Below are 25443 nucleotides of genomic sequence, written 5' to 3'. Positions count from 1 at the left end.
ATGGATGTCTCTGCCTATGGCAGTGGGGTTGGACTAGACTATCTTTTTCGGTCCCTTCCAACTCAAATGATTCTATGATTCTATAACTTATTAATAAGCATGTTGAGATGAGCAGCTTCCACTGCATTGCAAAGAATGAGAAAAGCATGAATACCTAAAAGGTTACATCATCTCCAGGGTTTTTTTCCATGTTATTCTGACTACACCATAAGATTCAAAGGTTTTAGTCTTGTTTCTTCTGACCATTTAAAAATTCCCACTAACACTTCCTTAAGGAATTGATTGTTCTGCAAAAAGGATAATAGAAAAAGGTCATACTTCAAATCTCAGTCAAGTACACCTTCCTGAAGCATGAAAGGCATCTCACTGCAGTACTCCAAGTGACATGAAGCGATCTGTTCCATTGATGTCAGCTCAATGTACTAGACAGTTGCATGCGAAATTCCTAAATACAGAGTCTAAAGAACCAACAGCCTCAATTTTTACAGAAGCATCACATTCAAACATATTTCATCAAAGAGTAGATAATGGCCTCTGACCTTATCTTACTTTCCTCACACAAGATACATGGGTTCACGGTTTCTTTATCAAGCCATTTTGCACTCACATTTGTTATTCTCCTTTCTTTAAAGAAAAACATCAGTAGAAGTAAGCTGAAAGTAGGGCAGAGATCACTGGCAGAGATGGGAGAACAACAAGCTGACCAACACAGCAATTAATTTCCTTAATTAATATTTGCACTCAGCACTGCAAAAAGCCATCCCATTAAGCTGAGCTAATACCACCTGCAGCACCACTACTTCTCCAGTTCCACTGTTTTGAATTACAGCTTATCTTAAGCTTAGCTCTACAATTTCAAAGACCACTTAGAAGGTGGGAAAATGTAGCCAATGGAATTGTCGCTGTATAAAGAGGAACAGCTGCCAGGCTGTCCAACTTTTAGAAGCTAACCTATGCTAGAATTTTATGGCTCAAAACATAGACACCTGTAAAATTCCCAGGCTTCCCACTCACTAACTCTTATTTTTAAGACACTTGCTCTTCTTCAACAAGAAACATACCTGGAATCTTTGCATAGCCACCACAGGAAAAACACTCTCCATCTACACAATACCTTTAAAATCCATAATCCTTTCTTGGAAAGATGAAGAGCTAAGATCTCCTGGGGGAGAGGAAAGAATTGGCTTAGGAGAAGCGTAAAAAGAAAAGATTCATTTCATTCAGCAACTAAGAGAGTTGGGAAGGGGCAAGTTAAAAATAACAGTCCTGGCTTAATGGCAAAGATCTATGAAAACATGGGCTGCACACAGTAACAGGAAAAAAAAGTGAGAAGAATTTCACCCTGAAAGAGAATTTTGAGTGTCTGACAATCTTTCTGTTGAGGGCTACGTGAGTCATTCAAATTTATGAAATACTTTTTGAAAACAAAGACTGCTATTTGACCAAAAAAAAAAAAAATCAAAACCCAAAACAAACTGTGTTTACTATTTTGGTCATCTAATTTTAAGTCCAAAAGCCTTAAAGTCATCGCATTTGTCTGCATTTTGCCTACATTCCAAGCATTTAAACTTGAGGCAACAAATCAGGTGAAACAGACATTGGACCGCATCTTCCACCAGCAACCTCTACATCACAACCATGGACTAATTAATAAGACTGGTATCTGGCACTGCTTGACACTGGGACTTGGCCCATCAGGAGCTCTGATCAAAAGTATCAAACATTTCTAAAGAGATCACTCTGCTGATTTTGTTACTTTACCAATGGGTATAAAAGTTGGTCTGACATCTATCACCATAATCCCTGCTCATCATTTAGATAATGTTATCTCCCCCAAGAAGTCCCTTCCTTGACAGTGCTTTAGACTTCTCCTTTAACAGCCCTATTCAGCTCACACTGCAGGTCACTTCTACATATTGCTCCCCTCTCCTCTGTAAGACAGGGAAGTCTGAGCAACCTCTTTCCTCACTGCACTCCTACCAGAGATGCCTTCTGCACTGCAGTTCATACTTCACCCAAGGTAGGTAGGAATCCAAGGGCATGTAAGGAGGAAGATGTAAACCTCCACTTTTGAGCCAACTTTTGCCACAAGCAGCTTCTTCCTTCTCATTACACACCACCACTGACTTTAGATCCCTTACATTTCTGTCTTAAGGACACACACACCCCCCAACACAAACTCCTCCTGTTACACAGTTCTGAAGTACACAGCATTTCCGCCTTCATTCACACACTCAAGAAACACTTCTGTGAGAAAAGACAAATCCATAGATACCAAATAAGTGCCAAACTTGTGTTAGAGTATTATGCTGACCATCCTGACATCTGGGGAGCCTGGTAAAGCCCAAAGAAGAAACAGGAGGAGCAAGGAGATCCAGTTTGTCAAACTACCTCGCTCTTTCATAAGGATTTCTACAATTACAACCAACAACTTGAGTATAACAGCAGTCAGAGAACCCAGCAACTGCTTGTTAGAGACAGACCAGCTGCGCACACACACATTTAAGGGAAAATTGTAAACATATCTCTTCTGACCTTAAGGACCAGGAAAACAGAGACATAGACTTTTTTAAGCCACTTGAACTACTTAAGGTTTTCCCATTATGTTTTCAATTATGCAGCAAGGGTTTCCCATCCAGAGAAAATTATTCAGTCTTCAAACAGCTGACACACAAAGAAGCTTAAGTTCTTTAAACTGCAATGATAATACCGCAGATGCATTACACGTGACCATGGACATAGGCACCAGAACTGGAAGAAGTTCTGGAAGAGAACAGCCAACAACCACTGTTTTAGGTTTCAGTCACTTGAAATTGAGCTGATGTCAAGTTAACTAAAGCACGAGCAGGATGGCAAGTTACAAAATAATGCCTACAGAGATATTCAAAGCTAAGCTATTAAGTGTTGTATGGTTTCTGGGCAGGTCTGTTCAGGTCCTAACCAGAAAGATTCTACAATTTGTCTTAGATCTACACTCAGCAAGTCTGGAAGTTTTTTAATTAAGCAGCACACATTCTCTAGGATGCATTTAAGGAGGCATTCCTTAAAAATCAACTAGTTGTAGATTTTAAATTTTTTTCATTATTCAAAGGAATGATACTGGTCAAGCAGCTGCATGCATGAGGTATTAGTTATTCATGAAGACTACATATAGTTGGAGTAAAATCCAAGAAAGTGACATGAAAGATTCAGGGCTCTTCCTAGTTGGTTTCTCCACCAAGAACCCTATTACTATTACATATTACTACTAATTATGTTTCACAACCTGCAGAGATACTGCCTGCCTCACTACCCTAAAAATAACTTTGCTTATGAAAGTCATCAGGACATCATAAATTATCCTAGGTAGACACTTCTAGTACATACCCCCACTTTTTCCCACTCAAACTGAACTGAAGCCAAAAGCCAGACTTAATGAAAACCCATCTGCTCAAAACTGAAGATATGCTCATTAGCAAGACCTGAAAAATGAAAATTATAGCTCTTGCCACTCTAATGCCTTTTTACATGCTGAAGTTCTTTTGAAGTTGACTGCACTAACCTAGGACTCCACTAAAAAATGTCATTCCCTCAGTGTTACTCTCAAAGTACACGAAAAATAAGTTAGACTATTGAACAGAAAAACAAGAACAGAAAAAAAAGACAAAAAAAAAAAGGCAAGCATAATAAACATGAAGTCATTTCACTATTAGGAGGCAGTTTTCTCACATAAAACAGAAATTAAAGGGTAACTAATTTGAGCATGGGTTGTCCCTTAGAAGCAGAACCACCAGAAATTACTGCCAGCATAACTTTAGGGAAAAAAAATTCTTGCTAGTTATCACTGACAGCATGAAAACCTAGAAACTATTTTGCAGGTAGAGTCAAAGAATGAGAATAGAATATTTCAGTTGGAAGGGACCTGTAACAATCATCTAGTCCAACTGCCTGACCACTTCAGGGCTGACCAAAAGTTAAAGCATGTTATTAAGGGCCTTGTCCAAATGCCTCCTCAACACTGAACAGGCCTGGGGCCATCAACCACCTCTCTAGGAAGCCCATTCCAGTGTTTGACCACCCTCTCGATAAAGAAATGCTTCCTAATGTCCAGTCTAAACCTACTCTGGTGAAGCTTTGAACCATTCCCATGCATCCTATCACTGGATACCAGGGAGAAGGGCTCAGCACCTCCCTCTCCACCACCCCTCCTCAGGAAGCTGCAGAGAGTAATGAGGTCACCCCTTAGCCTCCTTTTCTCCAAACTAGACAAACCCAAAGTCCTTAGCCACTCCTCATAGGATATTCCTTCCAGCCCTTTCATCACCTTTATTGTCTTCCTCTGGATGCATTCAAGGACTTTCACATGCCTCAAATTGTGAGGCCCAGAACGAAACACAGGACTCCAGGTGAGGCTGCACCGATGCTGAATACAGTGGGATAAACACCTCTTTAGACTGGCTGGTTATGCTGTGTTTAATGCACCCCAGGATGCCATTTTCCCTCTTAGCTGCCAGGGCACACTACCAATGCCTACTGAGCCTGCTAACAACCAGCACCCCTGGACCCCTTTCTGCAGGGCTGCTCTCCAGCCACTCCTCTCCCAATTTATACTTGTGCCCAACAACCCAACAAATGTTGCAAGGCACAAGTATAAATTGGGAGAGGAGTGGCTGTTGTTGAATGAGTACTAAAGACAGTGGAAAGGATGATATAAAACAAGGAACACATCTAAAAGACTGGTTCCTCATTAACTATTTCAGCAGTCCTAGCTCCAGCATTTTGAATTGCATGACAAATGTTACAAAAATCAAAAGCTGTTAAATTATAAAATGCCCGATCTCTAAAAGAGAACTAAAATAGAACAAACAAATGGGCAGTGGAGGGAAACACACGAGACATGCTGTGAAGAAACAATCACCACTCATAACCTACTTGTGTCAATTGTGGAGAGGGTGAACCAGACAAATCTGGTTTTAGTTGGTCCAACAGGAGCAAAAGGATGGAAGAGGACTGACAGAAGCCTATCTGCAGCTCATGTTTTTCATACTAATTCTATCTTCTCCCACAGTTTTGCTATCTTGATTTGGGAAATTACATAAAACTAATAATAATATCAAATCAATTTAACTAGGCCTTCAATTAAGTCAGAAGCCAAGCTTAACTTCATTTTCCCTTCAAAACTAAATCAGGGATGTACAAAATAATGGTATACCACTTATTCTGCTCTATCATGCAGCTAACAGATACAGAGCATTTTACACTGTGTTACAGGAGTTCAGTGTTTTTCATTCAATCCACTAGAAATCATTGAATTAGGAATCACGTGGTCCCAGAGGCATTACTTTCAAGATCAAGTATCAATCATATAATTACATTTTAAGTAATCAACTGCTCCCTCCCAACACACCAACACTTAGTGCATTGCCTATTTTGAGATATAAACAGTATGACTTGAAGCTGAGGTGTAAACTGAATGCCAGTACCAACCTACATTTGGCCAAAGATGTATTTTAGTAAGACAACTGATCAGCTAAGTCAGCCACACAATATATGTAATTAAATGGTTGAGAACAGTTAGCACTATTAATATTTAATTGCCTTATTAAATAAAGGGTGTATTTTTACTAATGCTTCATATAACAGTTTTTAGAAGAGGTTTAAATATGTTGTCTTAAATAAAGAACACACACCAAAGCATTACTAAGTTATTTTACCATTTATTTCAAGTGCTTAGCTACAGCTACAGTACAAGAACTGTAGCCCCATAATAGAAAACCATATGAACAAAGAAAAAGCATTGTCCTTTCAAGCTATCATATATATGAAGATTTATTTTCTTCAAATTTCAGCATGGTAGTGTTTCACCATTAGCAGCTTCTTAACACATGATTCAACATAGCTCAGATGAATACATAAAGCACACAAAATAGCACATGGCAGTGAATTATCAAAACGGCATTGTTTCAATAAGTATTGTGGCATCTCTAATTCTACTACAAAAAAAAAAAAAAAGCACTTGTATCACAGCAACTTTACCTGTTCATGACTTCAAGTACATAGTTTTTGGAATACAAAATGAAAGTTGCAGCAACATGTTGAGGGCTGGAAGTCAAAGTGCATTGTAAGACATGGTTTGAATGGAAATAGAAAGCCATGAATGGGCGTTGGCAGCAGGGGAATCCCCTTCCTTCTTGCTACTATTTATAACTGAAGGCAAGTAAGGTCGTTTCCAACTTAACACTCAGTTCTCAAAGCAACTTTTTCTGCAGGGGAGGGAAAAAGAAATGAAAGGGACAAGTATTTCAAACACAACATTCTAGGGCAGTGATTGGAAAGCTTCATAAGCCAGCAAGATAGAATTTAACCATTTCTACAATGCAAATGACTCAAAGTCAACATTTAGAGTTCTGGGTATAACTTTTATTTTAATGTCAAATGCAGTGAACTTGTAAGTATCTGGCACTGAAATGAGGAGTAAATAAGGAAAACTAGTACTAGCTTTCCTACAGCTTTCCAGCTGTGGGAAAGAATAGATTTTTCATTGGTTAGGCTCATTTGAATATTTGGTTCAGCTGCAAGTCTGTTTTACAAAGCAGACTTTGATCTTTGGAAACAACTTATTTAAAGGGAATCTCCAGCTTCTAGTGCAACCCAGAAACAGTGTGGAAGATTAAATACATCATTATTTCTTTCCCCACAACAAAAATATCAAAGCACGCAGTTGATCAAGACTTCTGTCCTACTGTCAGGCAGAATCTGTCCTAACATTGACAAACAAATTTACATTTCAGGTTATTAACATAAGAAAGCATTTAATTTTGAAGGCTGAGGAGAGGAATCAACTTGCCAGGCACACTGGAAGTCAATTAAGTCTTCTGTCAATACACTGCCCAAATATTTTTCTCTAGGTATTATACTACAGTCCGTTTATGTTACTAGTTTCTGGGAAAACTGAATGGTGGTCACCAGTGTAGTTAATCATGTCAGGAAGCTAGTTTGTAGTTGTTTCTGCACACAAGAGATCGTAAATCAGTTTGTTGTGCTGTTGGAAGGGTCACGAATTCTTCACAACCACAGTAATCAGTGGAGTGTTCTGCATTCTCTTTGATCACCTGAAGCAGGAAACTGGCTTTGGAACCATGTTTACTGGAGTGCTTAACACAGAACACTGATCAGAATTCTGTTCTTCAAAGTTGGCATGAAAACTTTCACGCCTTCTGATAAGCAGCTATCACAAACTGGTACCAACAGCAAACCAATATAACTTTCCTTGAAATGAAACAAAAGGGCTTCCAGACAAAAACGTGCATGCAATTATACTAAGTGTTGATGAGATTCACTTTAAAACAGCTAAAAAGTGGAATCCAGATTAAGGGACCATGAAGATTTACACTGGTTGAATCAACATCCTCTTGTATGGATATAACATGCTCAAAGTCTTTCAAAAACTGTATTTGAGAAAAAGATGACAAGTCACAGCCATTCACATAACACAAGCATCTCCAGCTTCACTGTACTTCCTGTGTGCACTACCACACACAATGTGTGATCTCCACAGCAAGGTTAGATTCCTCACCAGTTTGGAAACAACTATTGCATGTCTCAATCCCACCTCTCAATGTGATGATTTGACAGCAGCACTTCTGCAAGACTCAATACATATCAATCCATGAATAAGATCCCCATCTTAACAGAGAATATAGAAAACAGAGAAGAAAATTGTATTAATGACAATTATTCAGTACGGATGGTGCACCTCTGTAATGCTGGAACTGCTTGTAGCCAGCATTCCTTACAAAGATTTGGAATGACCTATTTGTTGCCAACCACATCCAACACATAAAAACAATTGTCTTTCATGTTAGCACCAGGCAACTGGAATAGATGCTCCCTAATAAGAGTGGTTAAGGAAGAACCAAATAAGAGCAAGTGTCTGTCCTCTCATCTTTCATCCCTTCAAAGAAAGAACTGCTTCTTATAGAGGCCACGTGGTCTATCCTCAGTAACTGGACACAGGAAATTATTTTTATGGCATTCATCTGAAGTATTGAGAACCAAATCTAGTTAAAGAGACATTTTTCCAAAGTCTTAGCTTTAATAAAATAGGATTGGCTCTTTCCAAGATAGAAACATAGCACAGGACACTGACTCTAGTAATGTATAGAACAATAAGTGCTTGTTATGCAGGCAGACGCTCATCTTCCAAGTAATGATCCCTTTATTGTCAAAGGCTACACTCCAATAGTATTTCAGTAGAGCTTACCACAGCAGCAGCCTGAGGAAAAAAAATTGCCCAAAAACCTTGGGGGAGAGTAGAGAGGAAACAAATTTAAGAACCAAAATCCAAGCAGCTTATTTTCAAGTTTTGGGATAAATAGTAACAGATGGTAACTGAGAACGGATCCACTTTTACCTTAAGTATACATGGGCTCTCACATTCCAGGTGCAAGTCAAGGTTAGCAAGATCTTACCATTTCCTCTTTTTTACCATTAGAAACCAGCAAGAAACTTAAAAGCACAGACTTACCTGTACATCTTAATTTTAATTTTAACCAAAACTTGCAACATCTAAAATCCTACACAAGGCACAAGCAGAAAGCAAGCCAGAAGCAAAAAATCACTTTACAAGTTCTTCAGCTAGTGGCATTAATGCTTAGGAAGCTGGAATACAGTGTAAGTTACATGTCACTGCAAGATAGGGTCAGTCATGCTGCTTTGAGTACAAAGAGAAATATACCCCCAGGCAAAACGGATCAAACACTTTTAACCTTTCCTGAGTTGCTGACTGTCTCAAGACAAAATATCATTAAGTATGTAACATAGCTCAAAAACATAAGGTTTAATTTTTAATATTCACTGTAAAAGATGGCAATCCACTCATCAAGGACAAAAGGTGCACTTGTATTACCAAAAATAACTGAATTTGTCACTGTACAGCATTGTCAAAAAAATACTGAAACAAGTGTTTTCAGAAACGGTTTTCAGATTATGCCAGTCCCTTGGATATCCAAGTTTATAATACAAGGACATGCTTCACATGTTCTTATCGTAAAACACAGTGTTAAATACAATAGCCTTGCTCACCTATACTGTTTATTTTTATCCTGCTAACTAATAATAGAAAAATAATGTTGCTACATTTTAATCATAATTGTGGGTAATTCCTGTTCAGTGATACTATAAACACCACTGGACTCTGAGTATCAGCTGTACCTGAAACAAACCCCTACAACAGTAAGGTTAGGCATTCATTTGTTGACTACACTTAAAGCAGCATCTATCAGTCAGCCAGACCTCCAATGGGGACCTCTGGAAGTTGCCTTTTTTCTTTTTTAAAATAATGCAACAATTTGACTGTATTAGGTTTCCTTGAAAAGCACGTACCTTTGCAAATTAAAAGCAGGCTTTTAACACTGATGTGCAAAATCTACTCTCCAAGTTTCTCAGGTATCACCAAAATACACCAATTCAAATTTGTTATTTCCATCATGCTCAATGAGTATATGAAAGATTCTTGGAGAATGGGATGTGAAAGAAGGGACAGAGAGATGCAAGTTTAACAAAGTCTCAAACTCAACCCGTAGGTCAAAATAGGCCCACAAAGCCAGTACTGCAATTTAATTTTTCAAATCCAAACCTAACATTTGGGCTCAGGAACTCAATTTCTTATGACACAGTTACCTCCCCCTTGCCCATCAAGGTCTCTGCCTTCACCCTTTGACAAAGAAATTTCATTTACCCTTCTGAGAAGGGTAAAATCCTGATCGCTCAGCCAACCCTATATATGCAATGCAAGGACAAAATGGTTCCCCCTAGGCTCTCAACTTAAATTGTGCTGTTTGTGGCTGAAGTTGAGGACCTCTACTGTTGCATGCGTAACCACATCAATCCCGCCCATATGGCTACCCAGCTCTGATCCCCAAAAGTGCCTGAGTCCACAGATTGGCTACACGTTGTGTGAAGAGAATGAAGTATCAGATGACAGAACTTGGCCTTAAAGTATCAAATCCACTTTTCTCCAAGAGAGAATGCAGAAACCAAAAATGGATGCCAGTAATTCATAGATACAGGGTATGATACATCATCAGTCTCTGTAAGAGAATGCTATGAAAATAGTTCCAGATTTCAATTCATGTCTAGACACTTTGGCAGCTTAAGCACAAAGACTGGTCCTTGTCTCTGATTTACAATAACCATGTTAAAGCATTCAAAATCAATACCATGTACTCTTGGGTCTTTCTATTTACCCTTAAAAAGGCAAACAAATAATCTTAAAATTAGATTATTTCCATACTTCAAAATAAATGAATATATAGTTCTTTCTGATCATGAACACTAATTAGGTGGATTTATTTTGATGTGTGGGTTGAAATATCTTCAGTAGTCAACTACCAGGACCACAGGCTGTGTTGGTACCCATTCAGACAGATTCAACACATCATATACATGTTTATTTTACACACACATTCCGTCATAGCCATTACTCTCATGTACACAGATTTCCATAGCGCTTCAAAGGCTTTGACTTGTGCCTCTGTGTATAACTGAAAATGTGTTCAGCAGATTAGAGGATACCAAGTATATGCCACAGAAAACACAACTTCACCATCTCATTAATAACTTGCATTGTTTTCAAGTGTAGTAACTGTCATAGAACAAAGTTACTCTTTTGATGCTTTACAGAGGCAGCCCAAACTACCATGCATAAAATGCTTTTGGAGTCATTTATAAGGTGCAATTCATCTCTATAAACCTCCTCAAAAAAACACCAGAAAATCTTTCTTTACTTGAACACTAGCACAGTCCCCCTGCCTCATAACTACAAAATTGTGCTTTCTATTTTATCTTTTATGTGCAGTTTTCTACATTGCCTAAAGAAGCACTTTTCTAAGCTGTAAGCCTGAACCCATACCGTGTATGGTGTGACCTAGGGCCTTGGAAAAATCAAATAGATTTTCTTTAATTTTCAGGATGCCATGGTCACCACAGAGACCTAAACAATAACTATCTCTGTTTTGCATTTCCAGCTTACATGATTGTTAACACCACCTTAAAAAACACTAAGTGCAGTCAAAGCAGTTGCTTAGGTATCTCAGTGGGACAAGAATGTGAAACAGCAGCTCAGAAGATGCAACCACCTGATTCAATGTGAGAAGGCATCAACATTAACACACATTTCGTATAGATCTAGAAGTGTGCAAACCTCTTCCTGTCTATACTTTGTTTAATGTAGGACTAAACATAAGTTCCTATTTATTTGGAATCATTAAACAGCAGACACTAAAGCAGGACAACAGAGCTTGCATGGGAAAAGGAGAGCACAAGTGGGAAAACAAGATTCCCCCCCCCCCCGCATTCAAGGATTTAAGAGTCAAGTTACTAGGAATTTCCTTTTCTCCACCACCTGGTAAGCATTGCCTTCTGCCTATATATTATTTTCTCTCAAATACTCAGGAAACACTCCTCCCTGTTCTATTGCAGAAAACAACTATTGCAAATTAAGGACAGACATTTAGAAACCGCTAGCTACCAGTATAAACAAACTGAAATGAAGGTCCGCTCCATCCAGTGCACCTCAGAACAGTTTAACACATCAGCATAAAAATCAGACTCTTCTAAATACTTGTTTCGCGTGCTTTTGTTGTTTATTCATTCCACTAGAAAGATACAGCACTGTATCATTCATTTGCAGTACAACATCTAGGTCAGAGAATCTTAAGCAACCACTGTTCGCTCTGTACCAGACAGATAATTCAAAGCTTTGCATAATAGAAAAGTCTTCTTTCACAAAGCAGATATTAGCAAAACCCTCCTAAAGGTATCCTCTCAACACAAAGGATCTTGATGGGTAGCTTTAGAGCACCATACCGATTAATGTTTTCCACCACAAAAGAGATGGGAAGCTTTTCCCTTCTGTGTGCCAAAAAAGACTTTCAAAGTAAGTATATCCTAATATGTAGCAACAAGCGCAGGAACCTCTACATATCTAGCCACATAAGCTGCAATCTGGAGCCATCCATGTGCCCCAATACCAGACTTCACTATGAGGTCAATGCTTGTTGATGGTGTCTCTGATCTCTACTTTGTTTCTTGAATAAGCAAACAAGCCTTCAATGGAAACAAAGGGATGCTGGAAACGCACATTTTCAGTGTTCAAAGTTCTCCTCTAAATCCACTCTTTAGTTAAATATTAGTCAGGATTTCTGTCTTCCACATGACGCTAAAGCTTTTTTGCTGAACAAATTCCTTATTACAAACTTGTACCAAGATAGCGCCTACCGCTTGAGTTTCATTTCATTGTTCCCAAGACATCCATTACTGAACCAGAGTATGCCTAACAATAACCCAGATACACCCATTTACATTCTTCACCAAGCCATATAATTTTGAATTTTTTCTGCAAATACTTCCATTTGGCCTCATTTTGCATCAGCTGCATTCTGGAGAATGAGCTGGTTTTGTGCAAGGATTCCATCTCTAAACAACAAGAAACATTAAAGAGAAGCAAAGACTAGCCTCTGTCCTACTTGCTGCAGCTCCTCTATCATATGTGCAGCTGTTTCACTATCTAATGGTCACTGACACATTCACACTGATAAAAAGATTGTTGACCAACACTTGTCAAAAGACTGCATTCCACTCACTACTATCAAGACAGTCATACTCCTTAGGCAACCTTGATTATACAAATATTAGGTTTTCATTAGCTTATTACTTAAAAGAACCATAATGCTATTGCTTAGTTGAATATCCCCTGAATGTCATCAGAAGAAAGCTTTTCTAATTCTAAGCTACTTGGAGATATCTTGAGTACCACTTGCTTAAATTTCAAATGGCAAATTCCCAACAAGCATAAGTATTACTAGCATCTATAGATTTACCAGGAAGAAAGAAAATAACTGACTTATACTAAACACTACAGGTCCAAAATGTAGATAAATTTTACTTGCACAAGCCTCCACCATCCTGATTCACTTGTCATGTGTCATGGGAGAGTTAAGTCTCATAGAATATACATAAAGAAAAATGTCCCAAACAAAAGAAAGCTAAATTGGAGACTCTTCTTAAGGAACAACTTACCTCAAGACGGAAAAACCAAAAAAGTTCTATTAAACACATCAGAAAGAAGTGTTGGTACCAAATATTTACAACTGTTCTAGAAAGTCTGTTTCTATGAAGAGATGGCTGCTTTCTGTATCTGATCATGGTAGTACAAAGACTATACCACAGGCAGTAAAGCAATTTTGGTTTAAATCATGGAAGATACACCTTAAGCAAGAAGTCCGAAATGCGTATATAGTCCAGAAAAAAAAATAATTAGTCAATACAACACTACTGCAAACTCTTCAGTCTTTACAAAGCTGTAACTACAGCTTTTTAAAAAGACACTTCTCCTTTTTCTTTTTATTCTTTTATTTTCTGTCATCATTCTATATTTTTTCCCTTGGTTTTAAGAAGTGCCTTGTAAACAACTTTCAAAAAGTAACTCCCTGCTTTACCTTCCCTTTTTACCCAAAGGACCGTTATCTGCAGTCCCACCTTGCTTTTGCATTTTCTTCAGGGCTGAAGTTGTACTTCATTCCTTACAACTCACAAGACAGCTACGGAAAGCTGAGCTGTACGTGAAGAGATACACTTATTGGGTGGGTACCAAGACAGTCCTGGTGCCTGATAGCAGATGCTTAGCAGGTACTTTAAATTTATCTTTAATGTGAGACGCTGTAGCCTCAGGCAGGACGAGAACTACCTTGTGTTGGCCACTAAACAAACTGAATAAGAATTACTGTCCCTTCTTGGAAGTCTCAGAGGGGAAAAAACCCAGCCAAACCAACAAAACTTCCATCATTTAAGAATGCTTACTTCTAAAAGTTTAACTGGCATGACCTAAGGCTACAATTCTCAAAGGCATGCTCACAAAAATTTGCATGCTATCACAACACAAGTAGGTCACATTACTAAATACAATATTTAAATTACAAGAATGTGACGCAAGTGAAGACAAGAAATTTTAACCAGGGAAATGCACAAACTGTTTAGGGCCCCGTACAGTTGCCATCTTGCTCAAATTACTTCTGACCCTGCACACTCCGAAGTGTTACATCAGATACACAGATGCCATGACAGATTTTGCTCTTGCTTCAAAATCCATGTGCATCAACTGATCTCCTACCCCCAGTACAAACTCCTTGTCAGACGTATTGTGAGGTGAAATCAACAATTAATCAGATCTGGCAAAAAGTTAGCCAAAAAACTCTGGAATTATGAAGATTACTATTTGAAATATGCATTTACATCATTAATGATGAACCTCACATTAAGTGTACTTTGTACCTTGAGATATTAGTTAATGATAGTATGAAGCCAACATGATTAGCAAGACATTTAAAAACTAAGCACCCAGAACACGAGGACAAATCTCTATAATTTCTTCAGCAGTGGTTTCAAGTGTGTGATACTCAATATAGTACTTCACTAAAAAAAAAAAAAAGAAAAAAATCACTGAACTTCATAAATCTTCAGAAGCCTCTTTTAAGATTTCTCACTTAACAGCAAAAGAGACAAAGCCACATACCATTGGGAAAGGACTTGGTCATCCTGCTGCAGTAAAAGGGGGCTGAAATAATATATGGAAAATATGGCATTCCTTTGTCAGCAAATACTGCTGGAAGATGCATAGAAAACACCCAAAGATTTGAAGAAACTGTAACCAAAGTGATGAAATTAATCAACCAGAGATGTTGTTATATTATGGGAACATGGAGTGTATGAATCAGTGTATCTGTTGATCTGTATTTTAGTCCCTAGGTAATCATTAATGTGAACAAAACAATAGACAACATGCTTCTGTCAGAAAAGGATGACAAAATGTGGTTTCGTGTAGTGGACTGAGAAAACTGGCCAGGACTGCCAAGACTAAGAACCAAGTAGGTAAAAGGTAATTCCGGCAGGGGGAGATTGTGACCACCAACTCATGGACCACCAACCCAAGTAATACCACCTACTCAGAAGAGAAAAATGGGAAAGGACAACTGAGCCTGCACAGTAATTTACATGTGAAGCGAGCAAGTTTGTTCCAATCACCAAAGAGAATAATATTGAATATGTATGGATAAAATGAATGTGTATTTTTAGTCTATATAAATCACATGGGAAAATGTGTAAAGTATGCACGTTAGGAGGAGCAATCCCCCATGCATCCAGCGCCATGAATAAAGAATGCCTGCTCTTTAATACTAAATTGGTGTTAAAGAGTTGTTTCTGATTTTACCGCGTTTTTCAGTAACAAAACAAGTATTAGAACTAATTATACAGTGTGAGAGATTTGCCATACTGTTGGCTGAAAGTATGGATGTTTCTAATATGTCTCATCTTACGGTATATGCTAGATTGTTTCAGTGATGAAATATACTGGGAACTACTTTTTTGCAAGTTGCTACAGGAAAGATGTACTGGAGAAGACCCAACATATTCTCAATGGTAAGTTATTCCTTTAATAGAAACAATGTTTTACAGGAAAACTCTGCAAGTGTAATCACTGATGGAGAAGCTGCTTTGATTGGAATTAAAAAAAAAAAAAATATTCCAGTGTAAAGGTTACAGATAGAACCACATGTGAAATTCTTTCACTGCATCATTCACAGGCAAGCTATTGCAGTAAAGTTGGAGCCAGAAGTGCACGAAGTGCTACAGGATGTCACTGATACGGATAATTTTATAAAAACAAGATCTTTAGATAGTAGAATCCTTACAATACCTTGTAATGAGATAGGGAGTGACCATGAAAGTCATATTTCCACACAGAGGTTTGCTAGGTATCTGTGGCAAAGTGCTTAAAAAGAGTTCTTAAACTTAAAGATGCATTATACATTTTTTTCCACAAAGACAACTGTTCAAAATTTGCTGACCTTTTCTGTGATGACAAGTGGCTGTCAGTAGTATGCTACCTAGCAGATATTTTCAAAAGAATACACACTTAAGGTATCCCTTCAAGGTGAAGTTGACATTTTAAGAGTGAGTGAGCAAAAAAGCAACTGCTTTTCAAAAGAAACTCACTCTCCATAGATTGTTTTGAAAACAGATATTCGGAAATGTTTCCATTGTTAAGTTATTTTGTTGCTGAAAATTATGTGTCACCTATAAAAACCTCTCAAATCTGTATGCTTAAAAGACTTGGAAACAGTAATTCCCAACCTGTTTACAAATCTCCAGAAAGAAGAGTTTCAGGGGGTTTTGAATGCTTTTGTTAAAAACAGAAGAATGCAACACTTTCCCATTAGTTTGCAAGATCAACTAAGTGACATCAGGGGAGATGAAAATTTAATAGATTAATTCCAAGACAAACTTTTCCATAATTAGCCTATGGGAGTGGAAAACAAGTATCACTGTTGAGTAAGCACAACCAACAATGCACTTCTTCCATTTGGATCTACGTATCTTTGTGAGGTGCCTTTTTCAGCTATGATAGCCATTAAAACCCAGTATTGAAATAAACTGAACTTAGAACCAAACCTTCAAATAGCTGTACCTAAGTTTTGTTAAACCAATATTTAAAAAAAAAAAAGTGAGGCATATTCAGTCACATAGCTCTCACTAAAAGATTTTTTTTAATGAGCAAAAAGGGTTTTAAGAAATAAAACTAATCTTTATCTTAAAAAGTGTTTCTCTCATCCTTTCTTAATTTCTATTTTTTGTTTTATACAGTATATAATACTACTACAGTAGTATATGTGAAAGGGGGAAGGGGCTTTTAGGATGCAAAAACAAGTTAACTGTTCTATTGCTGAATGCTTATCCAGCTGAAAGTTAATTGTTGCAGAACGCTTATCTAGCCGCTGTGTAAAATAATTAGCAAGGAGGCCTGGAATCCACCAGCGAAGGACAAATTCCTGATAAGGATAGAAAATTGTCTCAAGAACCAGCTAAAACCAACTTTGCAGTTTGGACAAGTGTCAAGAGATAATTGAGTCTGCGCAAAAACAAAAGGTTACTAGCGGTGACGAAGAGGAGCCAGCAGCCTTCATCTTTACAACCCCCTATCACCACCACGAGGAGGCACTGCGCAAGCTCAGTTGGGAAAGATTTATGGAAATAACTTTTTTTGGCTAATTTTAATATGAAGCAGGGAAAGATCATGCATATGTATAGGCGTGTTAGGAAGTCTTATGTATATGTAATGCTTTACTGTATAAATCTAAGACAAACTATCACGCGGGTGCGCACGACTTTGCTGGGACTAACCCCCGTGCTGCCCAGCGCTGAATAAACATACCTACTTTACAATCTTACAGATTGTGGAGTCTGCTTTCCGCACATCATATGTGTATAATTTATAAATAAATATTCATATTTTGGGGATGCATGCTCACAAATCTTTACTGATAAGAATGCGTGATAAAAAATAATCTTTGGAAAGTATTGCCTTAAATGACCTGGTAGGCTGGTAATACTATCCCAAAGAAATTAAGGCCATTGCTGACTGTAATAAGATCCACATGCATTTCGGTTTTAATTTTTAGTAACAGGGTTTTTTGTATGAAGGCAAAAATTATTTTTAACACTTCAAACTTCAAATTATCTTTGAAAAGGAATGATAATTTCATTAGGTAGGAACACATTTTTCCTGCACAGATATTCAGAGTCATTACTGGGTCACTTGCATAGCCTGGCCTTAAGAGTTGTTTCAGTAGTGGTCTGCTTGGTTCCTCAGGGTACATCTACCCTTCTAATTGACTGCAGGTTTTGTTTACCTGTGTTAAATAATCTCTAAAAACTGCTGCACTTAAGTAGTTCACCTTAACCACACACTTGTACCACAGTCAAAGTATTGTTCTGCCTCATCTCTTTGCCACTAAAGCCCTGCCATTCTGTTGGAGTGTCCTTACAAAGTTGGCCACAGTTCTGACATGAAAACTTTAAGAATAGCTTTTCCGCTCAGGTCCTCCCAATATTTAATGCTTTGTCTTGTGGGATTCCTTACAGGAAAGCAAGAGAATTGTGAAACACAAATCCCACGGTTTCTTATTTCGTACATCTTGCTTTTTATTAGACAGAATGGATTAAGATTTGGCTAGCACCTTGACCATCATGGCAATCAATACAAAAAGGCTGCTGAAAGCATTTGTTTTCAAAAAGTATGCAAGTAGTAAAGAATTATAATTTTAAGAGTACTGTTCAAGGATAAGTCATCTGAGAACAAATACCACTTCCCTAAATCTTCTCATGGAGTATTTTTACTCATGAAATATATGAATTATTGATGGTTGCTCGGGCAACCATCAACTGTTGGGATGGATGGGCCTGTGCTGCAAACCTAGCAGCAGCAGCAAAAAAGTTGTTAGGACAGCAAAAGTGATACTTCCTCCTTCCCCCTCAAAAATACTAGCAAGAAATTTGCATACTTGAGCTTTCTAACTACTGTCCCACTAGGCAGTCACCTACTGAACGTAACTGTTCTTTTCCTCAAGATCATCAAGCTTCAAACAGTTATTTTCCATGGTACTAGAAAGGCTTTGTGCTGATGTTGGGTGGTTTGCTGTGACCACTACAATGGGATTTTTCAAGACTGGACCACTTTCTTTCAGGAACAGCCACACAGCATTGGCTAAGCATCTCCCTGTAAGAGGTAAGTATCTGCGTGTTCTGGAATGAGGTGGCCATTTTGAACAAAACAACAGGCAGTGTACAAAAGGAGAGGACAAAGACTGAAGTGTCTTCAGTCCTCCAACTACCCACAGCTGGTGCAATGGATACAGGTGGCACTACTAACAGACTATCTTCCAGCTCCTGGGAAAAATTCATTTTGTTTAGCCAAGCCTCTGCTTTCCTGGCTCTCTAAGGACAGAGAAAGAACAAAACATCACTCACCCATACAGCATCTGCAAGCCCATTTGAACTGACTCCTTACATATCCACATCCTCTAAATTCAAAGGCCTCAGACACGGCCTGTTAGATTCACTGCAACCCCCCTTCTCTCTGTGTCTGGGTTTGTTCTGTACTTAATCCATAGTCTGGTCTGTCCAATCTCAGGGGCAAAGTTTAGTTAACTACCCATTCTTTACAGGTTTCAGTCTTCTGTACATTCAGTTATGCTTCTCCTCCTCAGCTACTTTTAAGTCTGGTTAGTATCACAGTGCAGCTGAACAGGCAAGCCAGCTACAACCAGGCTGATCTGGATCTTACTCACAACCACAAATGCAGCCACTGATTTTTTTTTAATTAAAAACCAAACAAATATTTTTCAGGGTTGGTACATACTACAAGATCTTGGCTTCTCACTTGGGGTCTGTATATCCTCAGCTGTTGCACATACCATTTCCAAAGAGTACTTTAAACATCACAATAGAGTGATCTCATTTCCCACAGCCTTTGTGTTTTTAAACTGAAGCTGGACATTTATCTCTTCCTCCCTGTAATAGTGTCTTTAGTGATACCCTGACCCAGGAGACATGCCACTGGTTCCTTCTGCTTGACCCTGCATTCCTGCTGTGCAGCAGTGGCTCCCACTTGATCCTTTCCCCAGATAGTTCAGATACCTCCTTGCCAACAGGAGATGTTTCCTTATACCGCAACAAAAATTAATCTAAGAAAATCTTTTAGTCAAAAATGGGAAAACTACAAGGAAGAATTACAAAACTTGCAGGCTACAGGGAACTGTAGCATTCAAGTTTGACTTCCTGATCTCATTTATTCTACATTAATTTGTAGCCCCACTGCTAAATTTTGACTCTGTCCTGGTATTTAATAATTTTTAGAGTGTCTAAACATTATGTGCTTCAGTCTTACACCACCACCACATTGCTGCCACAATCCCTCTCATTAGATTATCTAGGGCTTTTCTTCTGCCAGACATTCATAACCTGCCTTTGAAGCTTCCATTCTCTCTGCCAAGTGCCACTTTCCTGCTATACAGCATTTGGCACATTTAAATTGAACGAAGGTAAAAGGTACCTGCCATAAATGTCTTTAAGGCTAATTAATGTTTCCACCTGTACAAATTCGAGCCTGATTTTTTGGAACTGTTTTATGCTCACATATTTGTGTCATCTATACCTGAACTTTAAATCTCAACTTCCACAAAAATCACAGCTTTCCCACTATTACATACCACCACTGTAAACCAACTGTAACAACCGTTACAAACAACTGTAAACAAACCACAGTATAAGCTAGACTTGACGTAGCTGAAACAAAGGGTTATTTACCATATTGCAGATATCAATTTTCAAGAAAGATAAGAGATAACATTATATGAAAATAAACAAGAATATGTAATAAGGAAAGCATTACACAACTACTGTTTAAAAGGTTCTCACACCGCTATGCCAAACACTTCAGCAAAATGCTAAGCACTTTGATATACTATAGTAACAAATCCCTCTGCCACAGCTGACAAATGTATATTGTTATTCAACTTGAAAAACTAAACAGCCCATGTAGTACCATTGATTCTTTATCACCTCAATTGTTATTTGCTGCCATTTAGACTAGGAGCCTCCTGCTTATTCCTGCATTACATGTCACTTTTTGATGGAAATAAGAAACCTCAACCTTACAAAAGCTGCCAGATAGAAAGATGCAAGGTTCAATTACAATTCACTTCAGTTCACACTTTCTTCCTGCTGCTCAAACACAGAAAGATGAGCTACCTAGTAAGAATGCAAGGAAAGCAGTTTCAAGTGCCAGCCTGACCCATCTTGGCAGAAATTCAATGGGTTGCTGCCAAGTTAAAGGGCTACAAGAAGTCAGCACTGTAGTACTATACAAATATTTTAAGGCAAGATTTTTTTGCTGTATGATCACCCTCACCTTGTGAAGTCAATCAGTGCGTTTTCTAGCTTTATGATGATGCTTGGTTAAAAAGGGGCTGGAGCTTTGAGAATTGAGGGGGTGGATCTCTGGGGATGGAACCCCAGCTTGCAACTGGAAGGGGAAAATACCAAAATGTATCACAATTGCTTCAAACACGCAGGCTAATTCAAACTCAATTCTAAGGTAAGCGTGTGTGCACAAAACGCACCCAGGGAAATGGTTCTCTAACACTACTGTGAAATGGGTTTTCATCAGCACTAGCAGGGACAGAAACATAGAAAATTCAATGTATACAGTTACAAGCCTGGCATCAAAACTAACCACAGGCTCCTCGCCACCTCATCCCTAAGCATACCAGTCTCACTCAAAAGTTATGTCTTCACTGCACCCAGGATAGAAGACCACAATTCTGTAAGGACTGATCAGACCCAGGATTTCAGCATCCTGTGGATCAGCCTAGCACTTACGCATCTAAGCGCCTGGGCTACCTTCAAGGCAACCAGACATTCTTTTCGAAAAGGAATGGATTGTTTAATCACAACAATAAAAATAAGGTATAAAAGAGCTTAAGACACAACACTATGTCTGTAATCACCACAATCTCATCCACAGAGTTGCAAAAGCCTAGATTATTCTGCTTAACACAGCCTCTGGAACTTGGGAGCCAGGGTACTCTGAAAAAAAACTCTGCTTTATCATCTGCATCTCCCCTGCCCCCAAAAGTTTTTCAATTCAGTTTATTTTATACTCTTATAACCATGTGTAGTCAAAAGCAGAACCCCAGAAGCAAAAACCTGCATTCCCCTTCAGGTCCCAACAGACAGGACTATCTGAAACTACAGTTTCCAGCTATATACCAGTAACATTTGTCCCAACTGACACACTAAAATCCAAAAGTAAACAAATAAAACCTAATATGCAAAATACTGCTTATTAAGACAGCCTCCCCCCATTTGCAACAACACCCACCATTTTGCTTGCTATTCTTAATTTGCATCAACATTCTATTGTCTGCAGAAACACGCATAAGCAGACTTGCCAAACCTTTTAAAGACTCAAGAGCATGGAAAAAAAGAATTTTTGAAAGCTAGATACAGTAGTCTGTAAACACATTCACACTACTTTCCTAATTATGGCCTAGTGCAAAGGCAGCATCTGGATAAGAACTTCTTAGCAAGAAACTCTGCATATTTAGAAAAAAAAATTAGGATGCCTACACATTTGGCAGTTTATTGAAAACTCTAAGCTTCAGACAAGACTAGGAGCTGAGAATCACTTCAAATGGCGTTTTCAGTGCTTTAATGCTAAAATTATGGACTGAAGTGATGCTTCAGCAAATGGTATTGCTCACATTTCATGAACATACAACACTGATATCCCAACAGCTATGTGACGCTACAAAGCCCTAAGAAGAAATGGAGGCGAATGTCTGTACTCTTGTCTAGTGGTGGTGACTAATTACGTACTGGCATCTTTGGAAGCTGCCCAGACCTTGCAGTTGCACAGATTTAATAGATAAATATTATATAAGTAAGCATATAAAGTGACAAAATCCAAATATTAATGCTTCAGAACATCCTTGCTGTGCAGAGTCAAATCTTTGTAGAAACAATACCAAATAAGAGGTTTTCATAGCAAAAATTTCAAGTCCTGATCAAGATTATGCAGTTCAAGCTATGCCACAGCCAGATAGTTCTTTCAAGCCCACTCGTCCCCCTCCAAAATAAAAGACTTGAATCTAATATAGCAGTGTTTTGTACTAATCAGTTATAACTATAGATGCATTTCCTAATGTAAGTAGAATTCAGTGGATTAGCTAGCAAACAATGAAAGAAGTCTAAGTAAAACTGTGCAACAAACCAAGCTCTGAGTAAAATTACTTAATCCTTCACAGTTCCAATGCAAGTTCAGCTTTCTCAGCATCACCTACTCATAACCAATCTATCCATCACATATACACCAAAAAAACCTCTCAGGCACTACTACAGTGCAAGGACAACATTTCAAATCAACTTAAATTAGGCTGTAACACATTCCATTACATGATATCATGCAACAGATGTTACTCTAAGAACACATAGTACAATTATTCAGAGTAAACTGTTATAATTTGAATGATAAAATGAATGGTTATCGTATATAAAACTGCTACAGTCTTCATCAAATTTTATACTGAGATTCAGAACTTAAATATTGCCCAAGTTTGTCACAGTTAACCCAGAGACTTAGACTGGCACCCAGAAAAAAAAAGGATTCTTATCTTACTTAAGCTCAATAACTTTGCCACTACCAGATAAGCTAGACGAAAATTCTACTTAACCCTTTAGTTCTGCAGTGACCAGTGAGTTAAATGAGGCATTACAGAACCTGCATGAAATGCACTTCCCAGAGGCAAGAGATTCTGCCCCCCCAGCTGTGTGGCAATCTTCAATTTCAAGGCACTGCCTTGAAAATTTCACATTTTGAAAATTAAAGCAGAAAAGGTAGTTCAGCCCACTTAATTCACAGTTAAGTTAGTAACAGCTGCACTGCTGGAAGAACAGCTGACCATCATCTCAGATATGAAAGCTTTTCATATACTACAATTTGTAAGGTATTTATAACTAAAGCTGCCAGCTTGCACTCATACTTGCAACACACTGCCATACACATATGAGTAAGTGATGTTTTACACAAGCAAGAGCAATCTCAGAAGCATGTTGCACATCTGCTTTTTAATCATACAGACATTTTTCCATAGCTATTGGGCTCTCTTGACAATGCAGAACTCCTGATGCCTTTAAATAACATACTTTCAAACTCAGAACTGGCTTTCTGGGTTGAAACTTAGTATGTCTGAAATTTGGCTCTAAAATACAGGACTACAAAATAAACTTTTAAAAGATTTGGAGGGGACAATTGCTTAATCTGACAGAGGGTTTTTTTTCAGTCAATCTACATTCCCACAACCTTTGTAACTAGACACTGCTGCAGCGTTTTAACGCACGAAAAGTAGAGCCTAAATAAATTGAAGTGGCTGGTCACCAGAACAAAAGTGCTGCAGAAGGTGAGCACAAAGACAGCAGAGTCCCCAGGTCCCAGACAGGTGCTCCCACACACTGTGGCACTGTGTCGGGGCCCTCTACTCACCCGAAAGCAAGACTCTGCCCTACACCCCACAGCCATCTGCTAGGGTAGCATGGAAGAAAGACAGGTGCCAGGGCACGCAGGGTTACCCCATCCCACAGCACGGACAGGCCCTCTGCAAGCACACACCGCCACCTCCCACCAAGGTAGGTTTTGCGCGTTGGCACGAAGCCCCGCTGCACGGGAGCACGTAACCCAGAGCCGTGGGCCGGCTGCACACTCCAAGGACGGCCGGGGAAGGGGGACGCCGCCGAGTAGCGCGGCTCACTCGCCCACTCACCCATCCCCGTCCGGCTGCGCAGGGCCGGACGCTTCCTTCCCTCCCCTCCCCTCCGGAACCGGCCTGCCACCCGTTTCCAACACCAGCCGTCCCACGGGTCTGGCGGGAAGAAGCGGACATACACACAGATGGACACAGATACACGCGTATACACACGCGGCACGATCGTCCTTGGGAGGTCGTCGCCTCGCAACATGTTGCGAAAAGGGGTATTTTTTTTCTCCTCCATCGTGGTCGCTCGCCGCTAGCGCCCAACGGCGAACAGCTCCGTCCCTCGGGCAAACCCACTCGCCGGCCCGGCCACGCCAAGCTCCCCCGCTCAGGCCGAGAGGAGCCGGCCGGCCGCCCCTGCACCTCCCTCCCGCACCAACCCCATACGGCACAGCGGGAAATCCCAAAGGAGCCGGGGATCCCTCCCACCCCGGCCCAGCTCCTGACGAGGGGAAGGTGAGCCGGGGCTGCTCTCCCCTTCCCGGGGCTCAGCCCGCTCGCCGGCGGAGCCCCTACGGCGCCGCGGCAAGCCGGCTCCCCTCACGACATCAGGCCGGGCTATTGCCATCTTCCCTGGAACCGGCAACTTGTTGGGCGGCCAGCGCTCTGCGCGGGCGAGGCTAAGCCGGACGGCGCAAAGCTCCCACCTGCCGCCGGAGGGCCGGCGACCGCCAGCTGCCGCCTGCCTGCCAGGATGGCTGGGGCCAACGCGGTGTCTACATGCGAAACCCAGTGGCAGCTGAGTCGCAGCGGGCACGGAGCGACTCCGCGCTCCCGCCGCTCAGCCCTGCGCGGAGTCTTCCCCCTCTCGGCGGCTCCGCACAGACCAGACACTCCATGCAACGTGCAACGGCAGGGCAGGACAAGGGGGTCCTCGCGGGCTCCTACCGGGAAAGGCGTTACTGTAGCATTGCAAAGCGCCTAAGCCCCGCCGCTCGCTCGCTTCTCTCCTTTCCCCCCGCTCGCCTGCTGCCCGCTCCCGCCTGCTCCGCCGCCGCCCGCAGCCGCCACCGCCGCTGCGGACTCCAGGCGCAGACCCCCGCCGGGGAGGGCAGGAAGCACGTCATCACTCCGGGACCGCTCCACCGCCCTTCTCCCGTCCTGGCCCACTTTGCCGCCAGGCCCACGGCGCGGGAAGCCCGCGGTCGCCTGTCCGCCCACCGCGAGTGGCCCGCGGCTGCCGCCCACCCAGCCCTCCGTTGCGCCGGGAGAGGAACCCTGCCTCAATTGGCTCGCCGGGCCGAGGGCTTAGGGCCCC

General features: G+C 40.2%; 1 protein-coding gene across 5 annotated transcripts in view; it reads right to left on the bottom strand.

The window, feature by feature from the left end:
* TLN2 (talin 2) overlaps nt 1-25165 on the bottom strand; it is a 229989-nt gene extending 204824 nt beyond the window's left edge. For 2 of the 5 annotated variants that reach the window (XM_064456644.1, XM_064456649.1), the window contains exon 1: nt 25074-25165. The gene's annotated coding sequence lies outside the window, so the exon portion shown is untranslated. Of the gene's footprint in view, nt 1-24832; nt 24926-25073 lie in introns of those variants that run through there. The other 3 variants (XM_064456646.1, XM_064456648.1, XM_064456645.1) reach the window with 3 other exon arrangements.
* Nucleotides 25166-25443: the final 278 nt, after the last annotated feature.

This window comes from Phalacrocorax carbo, chromosome 7 (genome assembly GCF_963921805.1).
Source record: "Phalacrocorax carbo chromosome 7, bPhaCar2.1, whole genome shotgun sequence".
NCBI lineage: Eukaryota > Metazoa > Chordata > Aves > Suliformes > Phalacrocoracidae > Phalacrocorax > Phalacrocorax carbo.
Note: the sequence above shows the minus strand (reverse complement) of the source record. Positions and strands in the feature narration are given on the sequence as shown.